The following is a 22,072-nucleotide window of genomic DNA, read 5'->3' as shown; positions in this document are numbered from 1 at the left end:
ACAGATCAATCGCAGCTTACATCCAGGAATTAAACCAACACATCCGACACCAGGAGAATCAGATGTGCGCAGATATGGAGGATCTGCAGAAGGCTATGACCAAGATCAAGGAGCTAGAAGAAGAACTCAAGGCCACACATGAAGACTACATAGAAGAGATCGTCGCTCTAGTGAGGCAGAACGGCGACCTAAAGGAGAAGCTTGGAGTATTCATGGGAGGTTCAGCACCCAAAAGAGAAGGGGGCGAATCCACTTGCCCGGATAATTATATCATCATCGACGACACTGACTCGGATCCCGACGATAGCGATGATGACTTTGTTGATGAAGCTGGAGCAGATATTATGGAATCTTCATCGGAGCAGTTTTTCTAGTTGACCACAATAATAGTAGTAGTATTTCCCCCATTTTAAATTAGTTTTAGTCCAAGCACCTTGTAACGATAGTTAGACCGTTGTTTATCTTTGTTGAATTGATTGGAGTGATATTGTGTGCTTTTGTCTCATGTGCATATGGGTAGTTTTTCTCACTAGACCTCATTCTATTCTTAACTCTCGTCTTTTCTATAAACCCTCAGATGCCTCCGAGACGCGACCCCGGATTTGTTTTCCCGCCAGAGATCACTCAGTTGATTCAGCAGTAGAATGCCTTGATTCAAACATTGGTACAGAACCAAGGCAACAACAACAACAACAACCCACCACCACCACCACCTGTTGACCATTTGACTCGTTTCTTAAGGCTGAATCCGCCGGTGTTTTCCAGTAGCATCGAGCCGATAGTAGCAGATGATTGGCTCCGTAAGATAGGCAGGGAGTTGACCACTGCAGGATGTACAGAAGGGGAAAAGGTGAAATTTGCTGCACATCAGCTTGAAGGACCCGCGGCAGCATGGTGGGAGAATTTTACAGCCACTTACCCTGTAGACACTGTCACATGGGATCAGTTTCAGCAAGCTTTCCATACTGCCCATGTTTCAGCAGGAGCTATGGCCATAAAGAAGCGTGAGTTTCGCAACTTACGCCAAGGAGGACGGACAGTTGGCCAGTATGTGGATGATTTCAGTAAGTTAGCACGTTATGCCCCAGATGACGTTGCTACGGGTGCAGCTAAGCAGGAGAAGTTCCTAGAAGGACTGAATGATGAGCTGAGCATGCAGTTGATGGTAGCCACTTTCAATAACTACCAGGAGTTACTAGATCGTGCTCTTATGATTGAAGGGAAGCAACAACAGATTGACAATCGCAAGAGGAAGTATGGACAGGGGAAGTACAATTCTGGAGCTCAGCAGAAGCTACGCTTTACCCCAAAGACAGGAGGACAATTTCAGCATACTCACGGAGGAGGTAGCTCGCACAATCATAATGGCACCAAGAATAGAAACGGGAATGGAGGAAGCAATGGACAAAACCGCACCAACCCGTCAACACCAACCAAGGTAAACCTGAGCCATATCACTTGTTTTAAGTGTCGTAAGACTGGGCATTATGCAAATGAATGTCCAGAAGCTCAAAATGGTAACGGCAACGGGAGCTTAGGAAAGAAGCCGAATCCTTTCAACAGAGGACAAGTGAACCACGTTACCGTGGAGGAGGTTGAAGCTCAGCCAGATGCAGTAATAGGTAAGTTTTTGGTTAAGACATTTATTGCAGTTGTTCTTTTTGATACTGGTGCATCGCATTCATACATATCAAGGGGATTTGTGGATAAGTTTAGCCTGCCCACTAGGACTCTTAAGACACCCATGCTAGTAAGCTCACCGGGAGCGGAGTATATGGCCAGTCAAGGATGTTTTCAAGTGCCATTAAGTATAGGGAGGCATGTTTTCCCAACGGATTTAATTATACTGGAATCCCAAGGTTTGGATGTAATTCTTGGTATGGATTGGCTGTCGATGTATGGAGGAAACATCGATTGCGCCAGTAAGACAATTTTGCTTACGACACCAGAAGGAAGGAGAATCAAGTATGTATCACGGCATGAGCCGAGGAGAGCACATGTAAATTCCCTTTCAGGAGTTGTGCAGGAGGAAGTACCAGTGGTAAGGGATTTCCCTGATGTATTTCCAGATGAGTTGCCAGGCATGCCACCGGATAGAGATATTGATTTTTGATTGAGCTTTTGCCAGGCACTGGGCCGATATCCAAGAGACCGTATAGGATGCCAGCCCAAGATTTGGAGGAAATCAAGAAGCAGATTAAGGAGTTACTGGATAAAGGCTTTATTCGCCCAAGTTCTTCGCCTTGGGGATCGCCTGTACTTCTAGTGGAAAAGAAGGATGGATCATTAAGAATGGTTGTTGATTATCGTGGATTGAATGAAGTAACAATCAAGAACAAGTACCCAATACCGATAATGAATGATTTGTTTGACCAATTGCAAGGAGCTAAGGTGTTTTCCAAGATCGATTTGCGATCAGGGTACCATCAGTTGAAGATTCGAGAGCAGGATATACCTAAGACGGCTTTTACCACCAGGTACGGGTTGTATGAGTATACCATTATGTCCTTTGGTCTGACTAACGCACCTGCCTATTTTATGAACATGATGAACAAAGTGTTTATGGAGTTTTTGGATAAGTTCGTCGTGGTGTTCATTGATGATATTTTGGTTTACTCGAAGAATGAAGAAGAACATAAGGAACATTTGCGATTGGTACTCGAGAAGCTCAGAGAACATTAGTTATATGCCAAATTCAGCAAGTGTGAGTTTTGGTTGAAGGAAGTTGGATTTCTCAGACATGTTATATCCGGAGAAGGTATAGCAGTGGACCCCACTAAAGTTACCACCGTGACCAATTGGGAAGCGCCAACTACAGTTGGGGAGATCCGGAGTTTCCTTGGACTCACAGGATACTACCGGAGATTCATTGAGAATTTCTCAAGGATTGCGAAGCCTATGACAGAGTTGTTGAAGAAGGATACCAAGTTCATATGGACTGAGGAGTGTGAGGCTAGTTTCCAGGAGTTGAAGAAACGTTTGGTTACCTCACCAGTGTTAATTCTGCCAGATCAGGCAAAGGATTACGAAGTTTATTGCGACGCTTCACGCCGAGGACTTGGAGCAGTGCTTATGCAGGAGGGAAGAGTTGTTTCGTATGCTTCACAACAGCTTAAGCCTCATGAGTTAAATTATGCTACTCATGATTTGGAGTTAGCAGCCGTAGTGCATGCATTGAAAACATGGAGACACTTTCTTATTGGGAACCATTGTGAGGTATATACGGATCACCAGAGTTTGAGGTACATCTTCACGCAGAAGGAGTTAAATCTCAGGCAGAGGAGATGGTTGGAGCTTATTAAAGATTATGATATGAGATTGCATTATCACCCTGGAAAGGCTAATGTTGTAGCAGACGCGTTGAGCCGCAAGAGTCATGTCAATACACTAATGACGGGAGAAATACCAAAGGAGTTAGCCGAGGATCTTCGTGAACTATGTTTGGAAATAGTTCCGAGAGGCTATGTAGCAGCATTGGAGATTCAGTCAACTTTGATGGATAGAATCAGAGAAGCTCAGAAGACTGACAAAGAGATTGCCTCTATAAAGGAGAAAATGAGCGAAGGAAAAACTAAGGGATTTCGTGAGGATGAGCATGATACCTTATGGTTTGAGGACCATGTTTATGTGCCCAATGACCCGGAGATCAGGAAGTTGATTCTACAAGAGGCACATGATTCACCATATTCGATTCACCCAGGGAATACCAATATGTATTTGGATTTGAAGAATACTTTCTGGTGGACCGGAATGAAGAAGGACATAGCAGAATATGTAGCGGTTTGTGATGTGTGTCAGAGGGTGAAGGCAGAACATCATAAGCCAGCAGGATTGTTACAGCCATTGCCTATACCCGAATGGAAGTGGGATAAACTAGGCATGGATTTCATCACGGGATTACCCAGGACCCTTTCGGGCTATGACTCAATTTGGGTCGTAGTCGATCGTTTGACGAAGGTAGCTCATTTCATTCCAGTAAAGACTACCTACAGCAGTGCCAAATTGGCTAAGATATACATGACCAGGATTGTATGCTTGCATGGAGTTCCAAGGAGTATCGTATCAGATAGAGGAACCCAATTCACCTCAAAGTTCTGGAAGCAGTTGCACGAAACTTTGGGAACCAGGTTGGAGTTTAGCACAGCTTTCCATCCGCAGACAGATGGACAAACCGAGAGAGTCAATCAGATTTTGGAGGATATGCTTAGAGCTTGTGCCTTGGATTATGGATCTAGCTGGGACGATAACTTGCCATATGCGGAGTTCTCTTATAACAACAGTCGATTCACCCGCAGCAAGGTTATCAAGTTCTGCAAAGTTCAGTGGAGCCAACACCCCGAGGAAGAAGCCACCTGGGAGCGAGAGGAAGATCTCCTCAAGGCCCACCCTTACCTATTTGCTAGCCAACCCGAATCTCGAGGGCGAGATTCATCTTAAGGGGGGTAGGTTTGTAACATCCCAAATTTTCAATTTGGAATGTTATACATAGATCATATTGCATATCATAATTTTGTGCATTTGTTGGCTCGATCCTAGAAATTCTACGCAACTCAAGGACCCACGGAGAGAGTTGGGGATTTCGTTATTTTCATATTTAAGTTTTCCCAAATTTTGAAAATAGGATCATTTGATTTTATTTATTTTATCTTCAATTATTTCTACTATCAAAATATGAGAGAGGGAATAAAATAACTTTCCCAAAATAAAGAAATAATGAAGATTTAATAAAAAAATCAAATAAGATTTTATTTCAGAGTTTTTCGCCTTTTTATTTGAATTTAGGAAAAATGCGAGTTTTTCAAAATTGCATTTAGGCCCCAAATAAATGTTCATGTAGTCCGGCTTCATTTTAGAAGTCGGGGAAAATTTATTTCGGGATTTTTGGAGTCCGTTTAGTATTTCTTTTTATTTGTTCTTCTGCGCGGAATTATAAAAAAAACACGCACCGACCTTGGGCCGTGCCCGAGCGGGACTCCGCTCGGGGGGCACTTATAAATAGCGCCGCCCCGGCACCCCCAGTCCACCCGAGCCGCCCCGAGCCCACCCCGCGCCCCCGCTGCCGGCCCACCCCGCCAAACCCTAGCCCGCCAGCCGCCGCCGCCCGCCCGATCCGCCGCCGCCCGATCCACCGCCGCCGCCGCCGCCTGCCGTCGCCGGAGCCGCCGCCGGACCCCGCCGCCGCTGCCGCCGACTCGCCGGACCCCGGCGCCGAGGTTTGCCGCCGCCTCGACTTCCGTGCCGCCGGGTTTTTTTAAAAAACCAAGCGGTTTTTCTTCGGTTTATTTTTGGTTTTTTTAGATCGGTTTTTTTTCTTAGGTTAGGTTAAATAGCGAACGTTCGTTCGTTCGTTCGTTTTTAACGAACGCGTTCGTCAGATTAGTTTAGTTAAGAACGTTCGTTCGTTAACCCGTTCGACATTTTTCTTTTTCTCGGATTTAATTCGTGATTTTTCCGATCGCGATTTCTGATCTGATTTTCGTTTTAGTATAACTTTTCTCTCGTTTATCGGAATCAGGCGATTCAAGCGCCTAGAGTTTCGTCTCGAAACCCTCTTTCTGAATAACCAACTTAAACAAGTTTTTGCTACTGTAAAATTGGACCTAGATCCAGATTAGTAAAACGAAGCTGTTTTCTTTCGCCGTTTGACTTCCGTTGCTTCGTTTGATTTGATTCTTTTTGCAAACCAGAGTTCTTAAGTTGAACTATCTGGTTAGATCTTTTATTTTAGTTTTACCTGTGCATTAGATGAGTACTTATTGTATGCTTATTTGTTTGTCTGCGATAGAATACCCGGAGTGCGCCGCCTGTTACTTCGAGTCTCTAGGTTTCGCGAATCATCAGCAAGGCAAGTAATACTTTGATCATACCTTTTCTCATACCCAGTTTTTACTGCATTAGATCAGACCTCAAACATTGCATGACTAGGATCTAATTAAATTGTGGGATGGGAAGTAGTTGAGGTAGTACCTATTACCTGTTTTATTATCAAACCCTTGGGAGTTACTTCTACGTTTGCTTATATTGCCATGGTATGCTAGTAGACGTGGATTGGGTGAGTGTATCCATGACAGATGTGAGATTGTTAAATTAATGGTTTATCTAAGGTGGCAACTTAAACACACATCTGGGTGGATTGAGGTACCTGGTCTCCAGGATTTGCCTGTTTTTCTTCGGACCGCCACCCAAGCTCAAAGGGATCATAAGATTATTCATGCTAGAAACTTACGTGTGCAGCCACAAGCCATTATGGGCTCTGGCATAGTTGATTAAGTCGTGCGAACTCTTACGGGTAGACTAGCAGATGTAGGGGAAAGTAGGTGTACCGGTCTACCCATTATGTAAGGTGCTAGCGCTTCTGAAATACTATGTCTCGGTCATCCGTTTCTCAAAGACCATGTAGTGCGAGAAATCCAACGGAGGCAATCGAGTCTTGTGGGGAAAAGTGCGCAAACCTCTGCAGAGTGTATAAACTAATCATGATTAGCCGTGTCCCGGGTTATGGACGTCTTGAGTATCTAGTACTTGAATATCATGTGAATCTCAACATGTTACTCTAATTAATATTATTGGGTTTTTAATGACTACTTTTAATTGGGATTGAGAATGCTGTCAACCATTCTCAATGTTTAACAACCACCATGATAGTTAAATAAACTTATTCCTTTGCAGTAGGGAAAAATTGGCTTTCCGCAAAACTGTAACCATAGAGCTTTCCACCAGCCAAATATGCATGTAGTATAGCTTACTCCATCATTATTCTCTATGTGTTACATTGCCAGCATATTCCATGTGCTGACCCGTTCTCGGGCTGCAACGTTTCATGTTGCAGACTTTTCAGACGAAGAGTAAGGTGCTTAGGTCGTGCTTCTGTACTTAGTGATGCCGTTGGAGTTGATGGACTCGCTTATTCTTCCAAGCCTTCCGCTTTTATCTAGTTTAGATGGCCTTAAGCCATATTTATTTTAATAAGTTCTCTCTTGAGACATTCGTTTGTAATAAGTGTGTGATTGCTACTCTGTTATAAATCCTCCGAGTACTGTGTGGTGTCAGCATTACTGATCCAGGGATGACACTGAGCACAGAGATCAGACTGTTTGAGGTCTGGTCGCTACAATATAGCACTATGGGTGGAATAGAATATGATGATGGGGATTGTGTGGAGAAGACAAAAAAGGAGAAAGTCTCACATTGACGAGGCTAATCAACGGGCTATGGACATGCCCATCAATTGATGTCAACATGAGGAGTAGGGATTGCCATGCAACGGATGCACTAGAGCTATGAATGCTCAACAAAAAAAAACTAGTGGGTGTGCATCCAACTTGCTTGCTCATGAAGACCTAGGGCATTTTGAGGAAGCCCATCATTGGAATATACAAGCCAAGCTCTATAATAAAAAATTCCCACTAGTATAAAAAGACAACTTATGAGACTCACTATCATGAATATCTTAGTGCTACTTTGAAGCACAATATATGAGACTCACTACATGAAGGACAAGGTGCTACTTTGAAGCACAAGTGTGGTAAAAGGATAGTAGCATTGTCCCTTCTCTCTTTTTCTCTCATTTTTTTTCTTTGGCCTTTTTTTTCCTTTTGGCCTTTCTCTTTTTCTTTTTTTTTCATCCGGAGTCTCATCCCGACTTATCGGGGAATCATAGTCTCCATCATCCTTTCCTCACTTGGGACAATGCTCTAATAATGATGATCATCACACTTTCATTTTTCTTACAACTCAACAATTACAACTTGAAACTTAGAACAAAATATGACTCTATATGAATGCCTCCGGCGATGTACCGGGATGGTGCAATGAATCAAGAGTGACATGTATGGAAAATAATGCATGGTGGCTTTGCCACAAATACGATGTCAACTACATGATCATGCAATAGCAATATGACAAAAGTAATGTATGTCATGATGATGATGATGGAAGTTGCATGGCAATATATCTCGGAATGGCTATGGAAATGCCATGATAGGTAGGTATGGTGGCTGTTTGGAGGAAGATATAAGGAGGTTTATGCGTGATAGAGCGTATCGTATCACGGGGTTTGGATGCACCGGTGAAGTTTGCACCAACTCTCAAGGTGAGAAAGGGCAATGCATGGTACCGAAGAGGCTAGCAAAGGAGGAAAGGTGACAGTGTGTATAATCCATGGACTCAACATTAGTCAAAAGAACTCATATACTTATTGCAAAGATTTAGAAGCCATCAAAAAATTCAAGTACTATGCGCATGATCCTAGGGGGATAGATTGGTAGGAAAAGACCATCGCTCGTCCCCGACCGCCACTCATAAGGATGCACAAGCCAGGTACACTTCATGTTTCAAATTTGTTACGCAACTTTAACCATACGTGCATGCTACGGGACTTGCAAACTTCAATACAAGTATTTCTCAAATTCACAATTATCAACTAGCACGACTTTGATATTATTACCTCCATATCTCAAAACAATTATCAAGCATCAAACTTATCTTAGTATTCAATTCACTCAAAAGAAAGTTTCACATATCTCGAACACTAAGTATATTAACATTAAGCAAATTACCATGCTATTAATGACTCTCAAAATCCACCACCATGCTCTAAAAGATATAACTGAAGCACTAGAACAAAAAATATCATGCTCAAAAGATATAAGTGAAGCACTATGAGCAAAACGATCAAGCTCAAAAGATATAAGTGAAGCACATAGAGTATTCTAACAAATTCCAAATCATGTATGGCTCTCTCAAAAGATGTGTACAGCAAGGATGATTGTGGTAAACTAACAAGCAAAGACGCAAATAATACAAGACGCTCCAAGCAAAACACATATCATGTTGGTGAATAAAAATATAGCTCCAAGTAAATTACCGATGGAAGTGGACGAAAGAGGGGATGCCTTCCGGGGCATCCCCAAGCTTTGACTTTTTGGTGTCCTTGGATTATCTTGGGGGTGCCATGGGCATCCCCAATCTTAGGCTCTTGCCACTCCTTGTTCCATAATCCATCAAAAGAATTCACCCAAAACTTGAAAACTTCACAACACAAAACTCAACAGAAATCTCGTGAGCTCCGTTAGAGAAAGAAAACAAAAGACTACTTCAAGGTACTGTAATTAACTCATTTTTTATTTATATTGCTGTTAAACCTACTGTATTCCAACTTCTCTATGGATTATAAACTATTTTACTAGCCATAGATTCATCAAAATAAGCAAACAACACAAGAAAAACAGAATCTGTCAAAAACAGAACAGTCTGTAGAAATCTGTAACTAACGTAAACTTCTGGAACTCTAAAAATTCTACCAAAATAGCAAGTCCTGGAAAATTTGTTTATTGATCACAAGCAAAAATAATAAACACAAAAGCACGTTCCTGTGATTTATCATAACTAAATTCTTGCGCGCAAAGTTTCTGTTTTTCAGCAGAATCAAATCAACTATCATCGTAGGTTATCATATAGGTTCTACTTGGCACAAACACTAATTGAAATATAAAACCACATCTAAACAGAAGCTATATGGATTATTTATTCCTAAACAGAAGCAAAAACAAAAAACACAAAATAAAATTGGGTTGCCTCCCAACAAGCGCTATCGTTTAACGCCCCTAGCTAGGCATGGGATTTCAATGATGCTCACATGAAAGACAAGAATTGAAGCACAAAGAGAGCATCATAAAACATGTGACAAACACACTTAAGTCTAACATAATTCCTATGCATAGGCATCTTGTAAGCAAACAAATTATCAAGGCAAGCAAAAACTAGCATATGCAAGGAAGAACAAAGAGATGATAGCAATCTCAACATGAAGAGAGGTAATTTAGTAACATGAAAATTTCTACGACCATATTTTCCTCTCTCATAATAGTTACATGTAGGATCATAAGCAAATTCAACAAATTAACTATCACGTAAAATATTTCCAACACGATCAACAGGCATGCGAAGTTGACACTCTTCCAAAATAGTGGGATTATTATTAACTAAAGTCATTACCTCTCCAAACCCACTTTTATCAAAAAATTCATAAGATTGATCAAAATCCAAATATGTGGGATCTAAAGTTGACACTCTTCCAAACCCACTTTCAATATTATTGCAAACACTATTATCAATCTCATATTCATCATGGGGCTTAAATAATTTTTCAAGATCAAAAGAAGAATCACCCCAATCAAGATCATTGCAACAAGTAGTACACATAGCAAAACTAGCATCCCAAGCATAGGGTTTTGCATATTATTAGCACAATTGACATCAACAGAATTTATAGTAAAATCATTGCAATCATGCTTTCCATCAAAGGAACTATCAAGTATGGGTGCAATAGCAACGATCTCATGTTTAACATAAGGAACTATAGCAAATTCACTTTCATAAATATTGGCATCATGGCCACAAGAATAGCAAGCATCATGTTCATCAAGGGATATTTCAACCAAATCATCGGAATCATCATTATCTATAGATTCATGCATATCATTATTTTCTTCCAAAGCAATGGTCATTCTTTCAATAAACTCTTGGACATAGACATTATGAGCAAGGTTTTCATTGCAATATTTAAGTATGACAGAATTTTCAGATTTGTTGAGAGTAAAATCATACTTTTCAATCAAAGAAGCAACTTCATGACCACCCTTAAAAACGACAAATTCTTCAATTTGTTCGATATCATAGTAACTATAAACACCCTTTGCATAAGAAGATAAGATTTCATTATCATTGAACTCACATAGGTAGGGAAGGTGTTTTTTAGGGTTCTTAGAGCAACAAGTAAAATCACACATTTCACAAAGATTCCAAGCATAGCATAGCAAACTATTTATATGATACCGTAAGAGTTTCCCCTTTTCAGACAAACGATGACGCACAAAATAAGCATGCTCATCTAAAGATTTCCCATCAACTAGGCTAGTTGGGGTTTCAACACGAGCACATAAGGATCAAAGATGATCCAAGTAGAACACTTTAAGTGGATCCATATCAATAGATTTTCAGCAAGCGAAGATGCAAGCATATAGAAGGCACAAGGAAACACAAACAAAGATACATACGGGAAGAAGGCAAACGGGAAAGAGAGGAGGAGATTGGGAAAGAGAGGGCAAATAAAATGGAAAGGGTGAAGTGGGGGAGAGGAAAACGAGAGGCAAATGGCAAATAATGTAATGCGAGAGATAGGGATTGCGATGGGTACTTGGTATTGTTGATTTGCTTGCGTGAGCCTCCCCGGCAACGGCGCCAGAAATTCTTCTTGCTACCTCTTGAGCACTGCGTTGGATTTCCCCGAAGAGGAGAGGATGATGCAGCAAAGTAGCGTAAGTATTTCCCTCAGTTTTTGAGAATCAAGGTATCAGTCCAAGATGTAAAGTTGATAACGATAGTCCCACATACTTGTGGCACTGCCGCCTTGGTCACATTGGTGTTAAGCGCATGAAGAAGCTCCATGCTGATGGACTTTTGGAGTCTCTTGATTACGAATCGTTTGAAACATGCGAACCCTGCCTTATGGGCAAAATAACCAAGACTCCGTTCTCCGGAACAATGGAGCGAGCAACCAACTTATTGGAAATCATACATACTGATGTGTGCAATCCAATGAGCGTTGAGGCTTGCTACCTCTTGAGCACTGCGTTGGATTTCCCCGAAGAGGAGAGGATGATGCAGCAAAGTAGCGTAAGTATTTCCCTCAGTTTTTGAGAACCAAGGTATCAATCCAGTAGGAGACCACGCACAAGTCCCTCGTACCTACACAAAACGATAGCAACTCACAACCAACGCTTAGGGGTTGTCAATCCCTTCACGGTCACTTACGAGGGTGAGATCTGATAGAGATAATATTTTTGGTATTTTTGATAGATAGATGCAAAGTAAAAAATAAAAGGCAAAGTAAAAACAAGCAAGTAAATAAAGTGATAGAGATTGATATGATGAGAATAGACCCGGGGGCCATAGGTTTCACTAGTGGCTTCTCTCAAGAGCATAAGTATTCTACGGTGGGTGAACAAATTACTGTTGAGCAATTGACAGAATTGAGCATAGTTATGAGTATATCTAGGCAATGATCATGTATATAGGCATCACGTCCGAGACAAGTAGATCGAAACGATTCTGCATCTACTACTATTACTCCACTCATCGACCGCTATCCAGCATGCATCTAGAGTATTAAGTTAAAAAAAGAGTAATGCCTTAAGCAAGATGACATGATGTAGAGGGATAAATTCATGCAATATGATAAAAAACCCATCTTGTTATCCTCGATGGCAACAATACAATACGTGCCTTGCAACCCTTTCTGTCACTGGGTAAGGACACCGCAAGATTGAACACAAAGCTAAGCACTTCTCCCATTGCAAGAACTACCAATCTAGTTGGCCAAACCAAAAAGGATAATTCGAAGAGACTTGCAAAGATAACTCAATCATACATAAAAGAATTCAGAGAAGAATCAAATATTTTCCATAGATAATACTGGATCATAAACCCATAATTCATCGGTCTCAACAAACACACCGCAAAAAGAAGATTACATCGAATAGATCTCCAGAAGAGAGGGGGAGAACTTTGTATTGAGATCCAAAAAGAGAGAAGAAGCCATCTAGCTTCTAGCTATGGACCCGAAGGTCTGAAGTAAACTACTCACACTTCATCGGAGAGGCTATGGTGATGATGTAGAAGCCCTCCGTGGTGGATGCCCCCTCCGGCGGAGCTCCGGAACAGGCCCCAAGATGGGATCTCGTGGATACAGAAGGTTGCGGCGGTGGAATTAGGTTTTTGGTTCCTGTTCTGATTGTACGGGGATACATAGGTATATATAGGAGGAAGGAGTACGTCGGTGGAGCATCAGGGGGCCCACGAGGTAGGGGGCGCGTCTAGGGAAGGGCGCCCTCCACCCTCGTGACCGCCTCTGGCACTGCTTGGAGTAGGGTCCAAGTCTCCTGGATCACGTTCGGTTGGAAAATCAGGTTCCCGAAGGTTTCATTCCGTTTGGACTCCGTTTGATATTCCGTTTCTTCGAAACACTGAAATAGGCAAAAAACAGCAATTCTGGGCTGGGCCTCCGGTTAATAGGTTAGTCCCAAAAGTAATATAGAAGTAGAAAATAAAGCCCAATATAGTCCAAAACAGTAGATAAAGTAGCATGGAGCAATAAAAAATTATAGATATGTTGGAGACGTATCAAGGCTCGCGGAGGATAACGTTATGTTCTCACTCTCACTGACGACTTGAGTAGATATGGTTATGTCTACTTAATGAAACACAAGTTTGAGACCTTTGAAAAGTTCAAGGAATTTCAGAATGAGGTAGAGAATCAACGTGACCGAAAGATAATGTTCTTACGATCAGATCATGGGGGAGAATATTTAAGTCACGAATTTGGTACGCACTTAAGGAAATGTGGAATCGTTTCACAACTCACGCCGCCTGGAACACCTCAGCGTAATGGTGTGTCTGAACGTCGTAATCGCACTCTATTTGATATGGTGCGATCTATGATGTCATTCACCGATTTACCGCTATCATTTTGGGGATACGCTCTAGAGACAACTACACTCACTTTAAATAGGGCACCATCTAAATCCGTTGAGATGACACCGTATAAATTATGGTTTGAGAAGAAACCTAAGCTGTCGTTTCTAAAAGTTTGGGGATGCGATGCTTATGTCAAGAAACTTCAACCTGAAAAGCTCGAACCCAAGTCGGAAAATGCGTCTTCATAGGATACCCTAAGGAAACCATTGGGTATACCTTCTACCTAAGATCCGAGGGCAAGATCTTTGTTGCCAAGAACTGGTCCTTTCTGGAGAAAGAGTTTCTCTCGAAAGAAGTAAGTGGGAGGAAAGTGGAACTTGATGAAGTACTATCTCTTGAAAGTAGCGCAGCTGAGGAAGATGTTCCTGTGGTGCCTGCACTGAATAGAGAGGAAACTAATGATGATGATCAAGGTACTTTGGATGAAGTTACTACTGAACTTCGTAGGTCCATGAGGACACGTTCCACACCAGAGTGGTATGGCAACCCTGTCCTGGAAATCATGTTGTTAGACAACGGTGAACCTTCGAGCTATGAAGAAGCAATGGCGGGCCCAGATTCCAACAAATGGCTTGAAGTCATGCAATCTGAGATAGGATCCATGTATGAAAACAAAGTATGGACTTTGACAGACTTGCCCGATGATCGGCGAGCGATAGAAAACAAATGGATCTTTAAGAAGAAGATGGACGCGGATGGTAATGTTACCATCTATAAAGCTCGACTTGTCGCTAAGGGTTATCGTCAAGTTCAAGGGGTTGACTACGATGAGACTTTCTCACCCGTAGCGAAGCTGAAGTCCGTCCGAATCATTTTAGCAATTGTCGCATACTATGATTATGAGATATGGCAAATGGACGTCAAAACGGCATTCCTTAACGGCCATCTTAAGGAAGAACTGTATATGATGCAGCCGGAGGGTTTTGTCGATCCTAAGAATGTTAACAAGGTATGCAAGCTCCAGCGCTCCATCTATGGGCTTGTGCAAGCAACTCGGAGTTGGAACATTCACTTTAATGAAATGATCAAAGCGTTTGGGTTTATGCAGACTTATGGAGAAGCCTGCGCTCACAAGAAAGTGAGTGGGAGCTCTGTAGCATTTCTCATATTATATGTGGATGACATACTTTTGATGGGAAATGATATAGAACTTTTGGACAGCATTAAGGCCTACTTGAATAAGTGTTTTTCAATGAAGGACCTTGGAGAAGTTGTTTACGTATTAGGCATCAAGATCTATAGAGATAGATCGAGACACCTCATAGGTCTTTCACAAAGCACATACCTTGATAAGATATTGAAGAAGTTCAATATGGATCAGTCCAAGAAGGGGTCCTTGGCTGTGTTGCAAGGTGTGAAATTGAGCTCGGCTCAATGTCCAACCACGGCAGAAGATAGAGAAAAGATGAGTGTCGTCCCCTATGCCTCAGCCATAGGGTCTATCATGTATGCCATGACGTGTACCAGACCTGATGTAAACCTTGCCGTAAGTTTGGTAGGAAGGTACCAAAGTAATCCCGACATGGAACACTGGACAGCGGTCAAGAACATCCTAAAGTACCTGAAAAGGACTAAGGATATGTTTCTCGTATATGGAGGTGACGAAGAGCTTGTCGTAAAGGGTTACGTCGACGCTAGCTTCGACACAGATCTGGATGACGCTAAGTCACAAACCGGATACGTGTATATTTTGAATGGTGGGGCACTAAGCTAGTGCAGTTGCAAGCAAAGCATCGTGGCGGGATCTACATGTGAAGCGGAGTACATGGCAGCCTCAGAGGTAGCGCATGAAGCAATCTGGGTGAAGGAGTTCATCACCGACCTAGGAGTCATACCCAATGCGTCGGGGCCGATCACACTATTCTGTGACAACACTTGAGCTATTGCACTTGCCAAGGAGCCCAGGTTTCACAAGAAGACTAGGCACATCAAGCGTCGCTTCAACTCCATTCGTGAAAATGTTCAAGATGGAGACATAGATATTTGTAAAGGACATACGGACCTGAATGTAGCAGATCCGTTGACTAAACCTCTCCCCAGAGCAAAACATGATCAACACCAGAACTCTATGGGTGTTCGATTCATCACAATGTAACTAGATTATTGGCTCTAGTGCAAGTGGGAGACTGTTGGAAATATGCCCTAGAGGCAATAATAAAATGGTTATTATTATATTTCCTTGTTCATGATAATTGTCTATTGTTCATGCTATAATTGTGTTATCCGGAAATCGTAATACATCTGTGAATATATAGACCACAACACGTCCCTAGTGAGTCTCTAGTTGACTAGCTCGTTGATCAACAGATAGTCATGGTTTTCTGACTATGGACGTTGGATGTCATTGATAACGGGATCACATCATTAGGAGAATGATGTGATGGACAAGACCCAATCCTAAGCATAGCACAAGATCGTGTAGTTCATTTTGCTAGAGCTTTTCCAAATGTCAAGTATCATTTCCTTAGACCATGAGATTGTGCAACTCCCGGATACCGTAGGAGTGCTTTGGGTGTGACAAACGTCACAACGTAACTGGGTGACTATAAAGGTGCACTACGGGTATCTTCGAAAGTGTCTGTTGGGTTGGCACGAATCGAGACTTGGATTTGTCACTCCGTATGATGGAGAGGTATCTCTGGGCCCACTCGGTAATGCATCATCATAATGAGCTCAATGTGACCAAGTGTCTGGTCATGGGATCATGCATTACGGTACGAGTAAAGTGACTTGCCGGTAACGAGATTAAACGAGGTACTGGGATACCGACGATCGAATCTCGGGCAAGTAACGTACCGATTGACAAAGGGAATTGTATACGAGATTGATTGAATCCTCGACATCGTGGTTCATCCGATGAGATCATCGAGGAGCATGTGGGAGCCAACATGGGTATCCATATCCCGCTGTTGGTTATTGACCGGAGAGGCGTCTCGGTCATGTCTGCATGTCTCCCAAACCCGTAGGGTCTACACACTTAAGGTTCGGTGACGCTCGGGTTGTTGAGATATTAGTATGCGGTAACCCAAAAGTTGTTCGGAGTCCCGGATGAGATCCCGAACGTCATGAGGAGTTCCGGAATGGTCCGAAGGTGAAGATTTATATATAGGAAGTCCAGTTTCGGCCATTGGGATAGTTTCGGCGGTCACCGGTATTGTACCGGGACCACCGGAAGGGTCCTGGGGGTCCACCGGGTGGGCCACCTATCCCGGAGGGCCCCATGGGCTGAAGTGGGAGGGGAACCAGCCCCTGGTGGGCTGGTGCTCCCCCCCTTGGGCCCCCTGAGGGAGTCCCGAACTAGGGGGTGTCCAGATAGCCGGACTATCGTCACGGCCGGACTCCAAGACTATGAAGATACAAGATTGAAGACTTCGTCCCGTGTCCGGATGGGACTTTCCTTGGCGTGGAAGGCAAGCTTGGCGATACGGATATGTAGATCTCCTACCATTGTAACCAACTCTGTGTAACCCTAACCTATCCGGTGTCTATATAAACCAGAGGGTTTTAGTCCGTAGGACAACAACTACAACATCAACAATCATACCATAGGCTAGCTTCTAGGGTTTAGCCTCCTTGATCTCGTGGTAGATCTACTCTGTACTACCCATATCATCAATATTAATCAAGCAGGAGTAGGGTTTTACCTCCATCGAGAGGGCCCGAACCTGGGTAAAAACATTGTGTCCCTTGTCTCCTGTTACCATCCGCCTAGATGCACAGTTCGGGACCCCCTACCCGAGATCCGCCGGTTTTGACACCGACATTGGTGCTTTCGTTGAGAGTTCCTCTGTGTCGTCACCGATAGGCCCGATGGCTCCTTCGATCATCAACAACGACGCGGTCCAGGGTGAGACTTTTCTCCCCGGACAGATCTTCATGTTCGGCGGCTTTGCACTGCGGGCCAATTCGCTTAGTCATCTGGAGCAGATCGAAAGCTACGCCCCTGGCCATCAGGTCAGATTTGGAAGTTTAAATTATACGGCCGATATCCACGGGGACTTGATCTTCGACGGATTCGAGCCACAGCCAAGCGTACCGCACTGTCTCGATGGGCATGATCTCGCTCTACAGCCGAACAGTGCCCTGGAGGCCGCACCAGTATCCGCTCCGACCCTTAATCCGGAGCCGGATTCCCCGATCGAGGACGAGTGGTTGGACACCGCCTCGGGGGCTACAATCTCTACGGCGATCGAGCCGAACTCTATCCCTGTCCTTTGCGAAAACCTTGACTCCAGGGTGCCGGACTCCTCTCCGGACTCCGAACCCTCCGCGCCCCTGCCAATCGAATCCGATTGGGCGCCGGTCATGGAGTTCACTGCCGCGGACATCTTTCAGCACTCGCCCTTTGGCGACATCCTGAATTCACTAAAGTCTCTCTCCTTATCTAGAGAGCCCTGGCCGGACTACGGACAGGAAGGTTGGGATGCGGACGACGAAGAAATTCAACGCCCACCCACCGCCCACTTTATAGCCACTGTCGATGATTTAACCGACATGCTCGACTATGACTCCGAAGACATCGACGGCATGGACGATGACGCCGGAGACAACCAAGACCCAGCACCCACAGGGCACTGGAAGGCCACCTCGTCATATGACATATACATGGTGGACATCCCGAAAGATGGGAATGACAATGGAACAATGGAGGATGACCCCTCCAAGAAACAGCCGAAGCGCCGACGTCAGCGGCGCCGCTCTAAATCCCGTCACAATAAAAACGGTGATTCTGGCACGGGAGATAATAGCACTCCAGACAGTGCCGAAGAGAACCCCCTCCAGCAGGACTCAGCGCAGGAGGAGGGAGAAGCAAGTCCGCACGACAGTGCGGCAGAAAGAGAGGTTGATGACGACAATTATGCGCCTCCCTCCGAAGATGAGGCAAGCCTCGACGATGACGAATTTGTCGTGCCTGAGGATCCCACCGAACAGGAGCGTTTCAAACGCAGGCTTATAGCCACGGCAAGCAGCCTCAAGAAAAAGCAGCAGCAGCTTAGAGCTGATCAAGACCTGCTAGCTGACAGATGGACTGAAGTCCTTGCAGCCGAAGAGTATGAACTCGAACGCCCCTCCAAAAGCTACCCCAAACGCAGGCCGTTGCCTCGACTAGAGGAGGAAGCACAAAAGTCGCCAGTACACGACATGGTAGACCGGCCACCTCGTGGCCGCGACAGAGAAGCCTCTCGGCCCTCCGCTCAAGCCACACCTCGACGCCGCTCAAAAAGTACCAAGGCAAAGGAAAACGTGTCGGACTTGCGAGATATATTGGAGGATAAGGCAAAACATACAAGGTCGATCTACGGATCGCGTGGGCGCCCAGCAACACGGGATGATTACCATCGCGCCGGATACAGCAAAACCGGCCGGGCCGAACACAACAGACAAAGCTCGTATGAGCTACGTCGTGATATAGCCCAATACAGAGGCGCCGCACACCCACTATGCTTCACAGATGAAGTAATGGATCATCAAATCCCAGAGGGCTTCAAGCCCGTAAACATCGAATCATACGATGGTACCACAGATCCTGCAGTCTGGATCGAGGATTATCTCCTCCATATCCACATGGCCCGCGGTGATGATCTACATGCCATCAAATACCTCCCCCTGAAGCTTAAAGGACCAGCTAGGCATTGGCTCAACAGCTTGCCAACAGAGTCAATTGGTTGTTGGGAGGACCTGGAAGCCGCAATCCTTGATAACTTCCAGGGCACATATGTGCGACCACCAGACGCTGATGATCTTAGCCACATAATTCAGTAGCCAGAAGAATCGGCCAGACAATTCTGGACTCGGTTCCTAACAAAGAAAAATCAAATCGTTGACTGTCCGGATGCAGAGGCCCTTGCAGCCTTCAAACATAACATCCGTGACGAGTGGCTTGCCCGGCACCTAGGACAGGAAAAGCGGAAATCTATGGCAGCCCTCACAAGCCTCATGACTCGCTTTTGTGCGGGAGAGGATAGCTGGCTAGCTCGAAGCAACAACTTGGCCAAACATCCTGATAGTCCGGATACCAAGGACAACAATGGCAGGTCGCGTCGCAACAAGAACAAGCGCCGCATTAACGGCGATAATACTGAAGACACGGCCGTCAATGCCGGATTCAGAGGCTCTAAACCCGGTCAGCGGAAGAAGCCATTCAAAAGAAATACCCAGGACCCGTCCAACTTGGACCGAATACTCGAACGCTTGTGCCAGATACATGGCACCCCCGAAAACCCAGCCAATCACACCAACAGGGACTGTTGGGTGTTCAAGCAAGCAGGCAAGTTAGGTGCCGAACTCAATAACAAGGGGCTGCATAGCGATGACGAGGAAGAGCCCCGGCCGCCGAGCAATAAAGGACAGAAGGGTTTTCCTACGCAAGTGCGGACGGTGAACATGATATACGCAACCCACATACCCAAAAGGGAGCGGAAGCATGCACTAAGGGACGTATATGCAATGGAGCCAGTCGCCCCAAAGTTCAACCCATGGTCTTCCTGCCCGATCACCTTCGATCGAAGGGACCACCCCACTAGAATCCATCACGGCGGCTTCGCCGCATTGGTTCTTGACCCAATTATCGACGGATTTCACCTCACTAGAGTCCTGATGGACGGCGGCAGCAGCCTGAACCTGCTTTACCAGGATACAGTGCGCAAAATGGGCATTGACCCCTCAAGGATTAAACCTACAAAGACGACCTTTAAAGGCGTCATACCGGGTGTAGATGCCAGTTGTACAGGCTCAGTTACACTCGAAGTGGTCTTCGGATCTCCGGATAACTTCCGAAGCGAAGAGTTAATCTTCGACATCGTCCCATTCCGCAGCGGCTATCACGCACTGCTCGGACGGACCGCTTTTGCCAAGTTCAATGCGGTACCGCACTACGCATACCTCAAGCTCAAGATGCCAGGCCCTCGAGGAGTAATCACGGTCAATGGAAACACCGAACGCTCTCTCCGGACGGAGGAGCATACGGCGGCCCTCGCGGCGGAGGTGCAAAGCAGCCTCTCACGGCAATTCTCGAGTCCGGCCACTAAGCGTCCGGACACTGCCAAGCGCGCTCGGAGTAACCTGCAACAAGACCACCTGGCAAGATTCAAGCATGAGTAGCAATCCGGCCCCAACCCCAGCCCTCACGAAATTGCGAACCCAGTATTACGCGTACATAGTTACACTTTGGAGATACCATGGGCATATGGGGAGGGGCAAGACAACGGCACGCCAAGAGTGCGGCTCGACCGCCCCAGGGGCTACCGTCTGTGTTATTCCTTTTTTTTCCTTTTTCCTTTTTTATTTTCTTTTTACTTTTAGGACTCCGTCTTCGGCTAATTTTTTTTGAAATAATACATATTTTTTATTAAATTTCAGAAATATTACACCGTAATTATATTTTTCAAAAATAATACCCAGTCAGCCTACTATAGGCCGATTGGATCCAGTCGGCCTGCTGCTGGCCGATAGGCCCCAGTCGGCCCACTACTGACCGATTGGCGCCCAGTCTGCTTCCTCTAGGCCGACAGATGGCACCCATTTATCTTTGGAATGAATAGTTGAAAAATGTTGAAGAAGTATTTAAAAAAATGTTGATCATGCATATAAAAATGTTAATCAAGCATTTGAAAAAACAATATTTAACAAGTATTTCAAAAATATTGAAACAATATTTGAAACTGTTGAATAGGTATTTGAAAAATTTTGAAGAAGTATTTTAAAAAATGATGATCATGTATAAAAAATGTTAATCTAGCATTTGCAAAATATATTAAACTATTATTTGGAAAAAGGCAAAACAAGTATTTGAAAAAATATTGATCATGTATATAAAAATGTTGAAAAAGTATTTGTAAAAATGTTGATCATGTATAAAAAAACGTTAATCTAGCATTTGCAAAAAATTTAAACAATTATTTGAAAGAAGGGCTAAACAAGTATTTGAAAAAATATTGATCATGTATATAAAAATGTTGAAAAAGTATTTGTAAAAATGTTGATCATGTATATAAAAATATTGGTCATGTATATTATACACATGTTAAACATTTTTCAAATACTTGTTCAATTTTTAGAATACTTGTTTAACATTTTCTCAAATACTTGTTCAACATTTTTATATACATGATCAACATTTTTTAAAATACTTCTTTAACATTTTTATATACATGATCAATATTTTTTTAAATACTTGTTTAACATTTTTATATACATGATCAACATTTTTTTTAAATACTTCTTTAACATTTTTCAAATACCTATTCAACAGTTTTCAAATATTTTTTCAACATTTCTCAAATACTTGTTCAACATTTTTTTTCAAATGCTTGACTAACATTTTTATATGCATGATCAACATTTTTTTAAATACTTCTTCAACATTTTTGAAATACTCATTCCAAAGATAAATGAGTGCATGCACCTGTCGGCCTAGAGGAAGCCGACTGGGCACCAATCGGCCAGCAGTGGGCCGACTGGGGCCTATCGGCCAGCAGTGGGCCGACTGGGGTCCAATCGGCCAGCAGCAGGCTAACTGGATCCAATCGGCCAACAG

This window comes from Triticum aestivum, chromosome 3B (genome assembly GCF_018294505.1).
Source record: "Triticum aestivum cultivar Chinese Spring chromosome 3B, IWGSC CS RefSeq v2.1, whole genome shotgun sequence".
Lineage (NCBI taxonomy): Eukaryota > Viridiplantae > Streptophyta > Magnoliopsida > Poales > Poaceae > Triticum > Triticum aestivum.
This window is presented reverse-complemented; position numbering follows the sequence as displayed.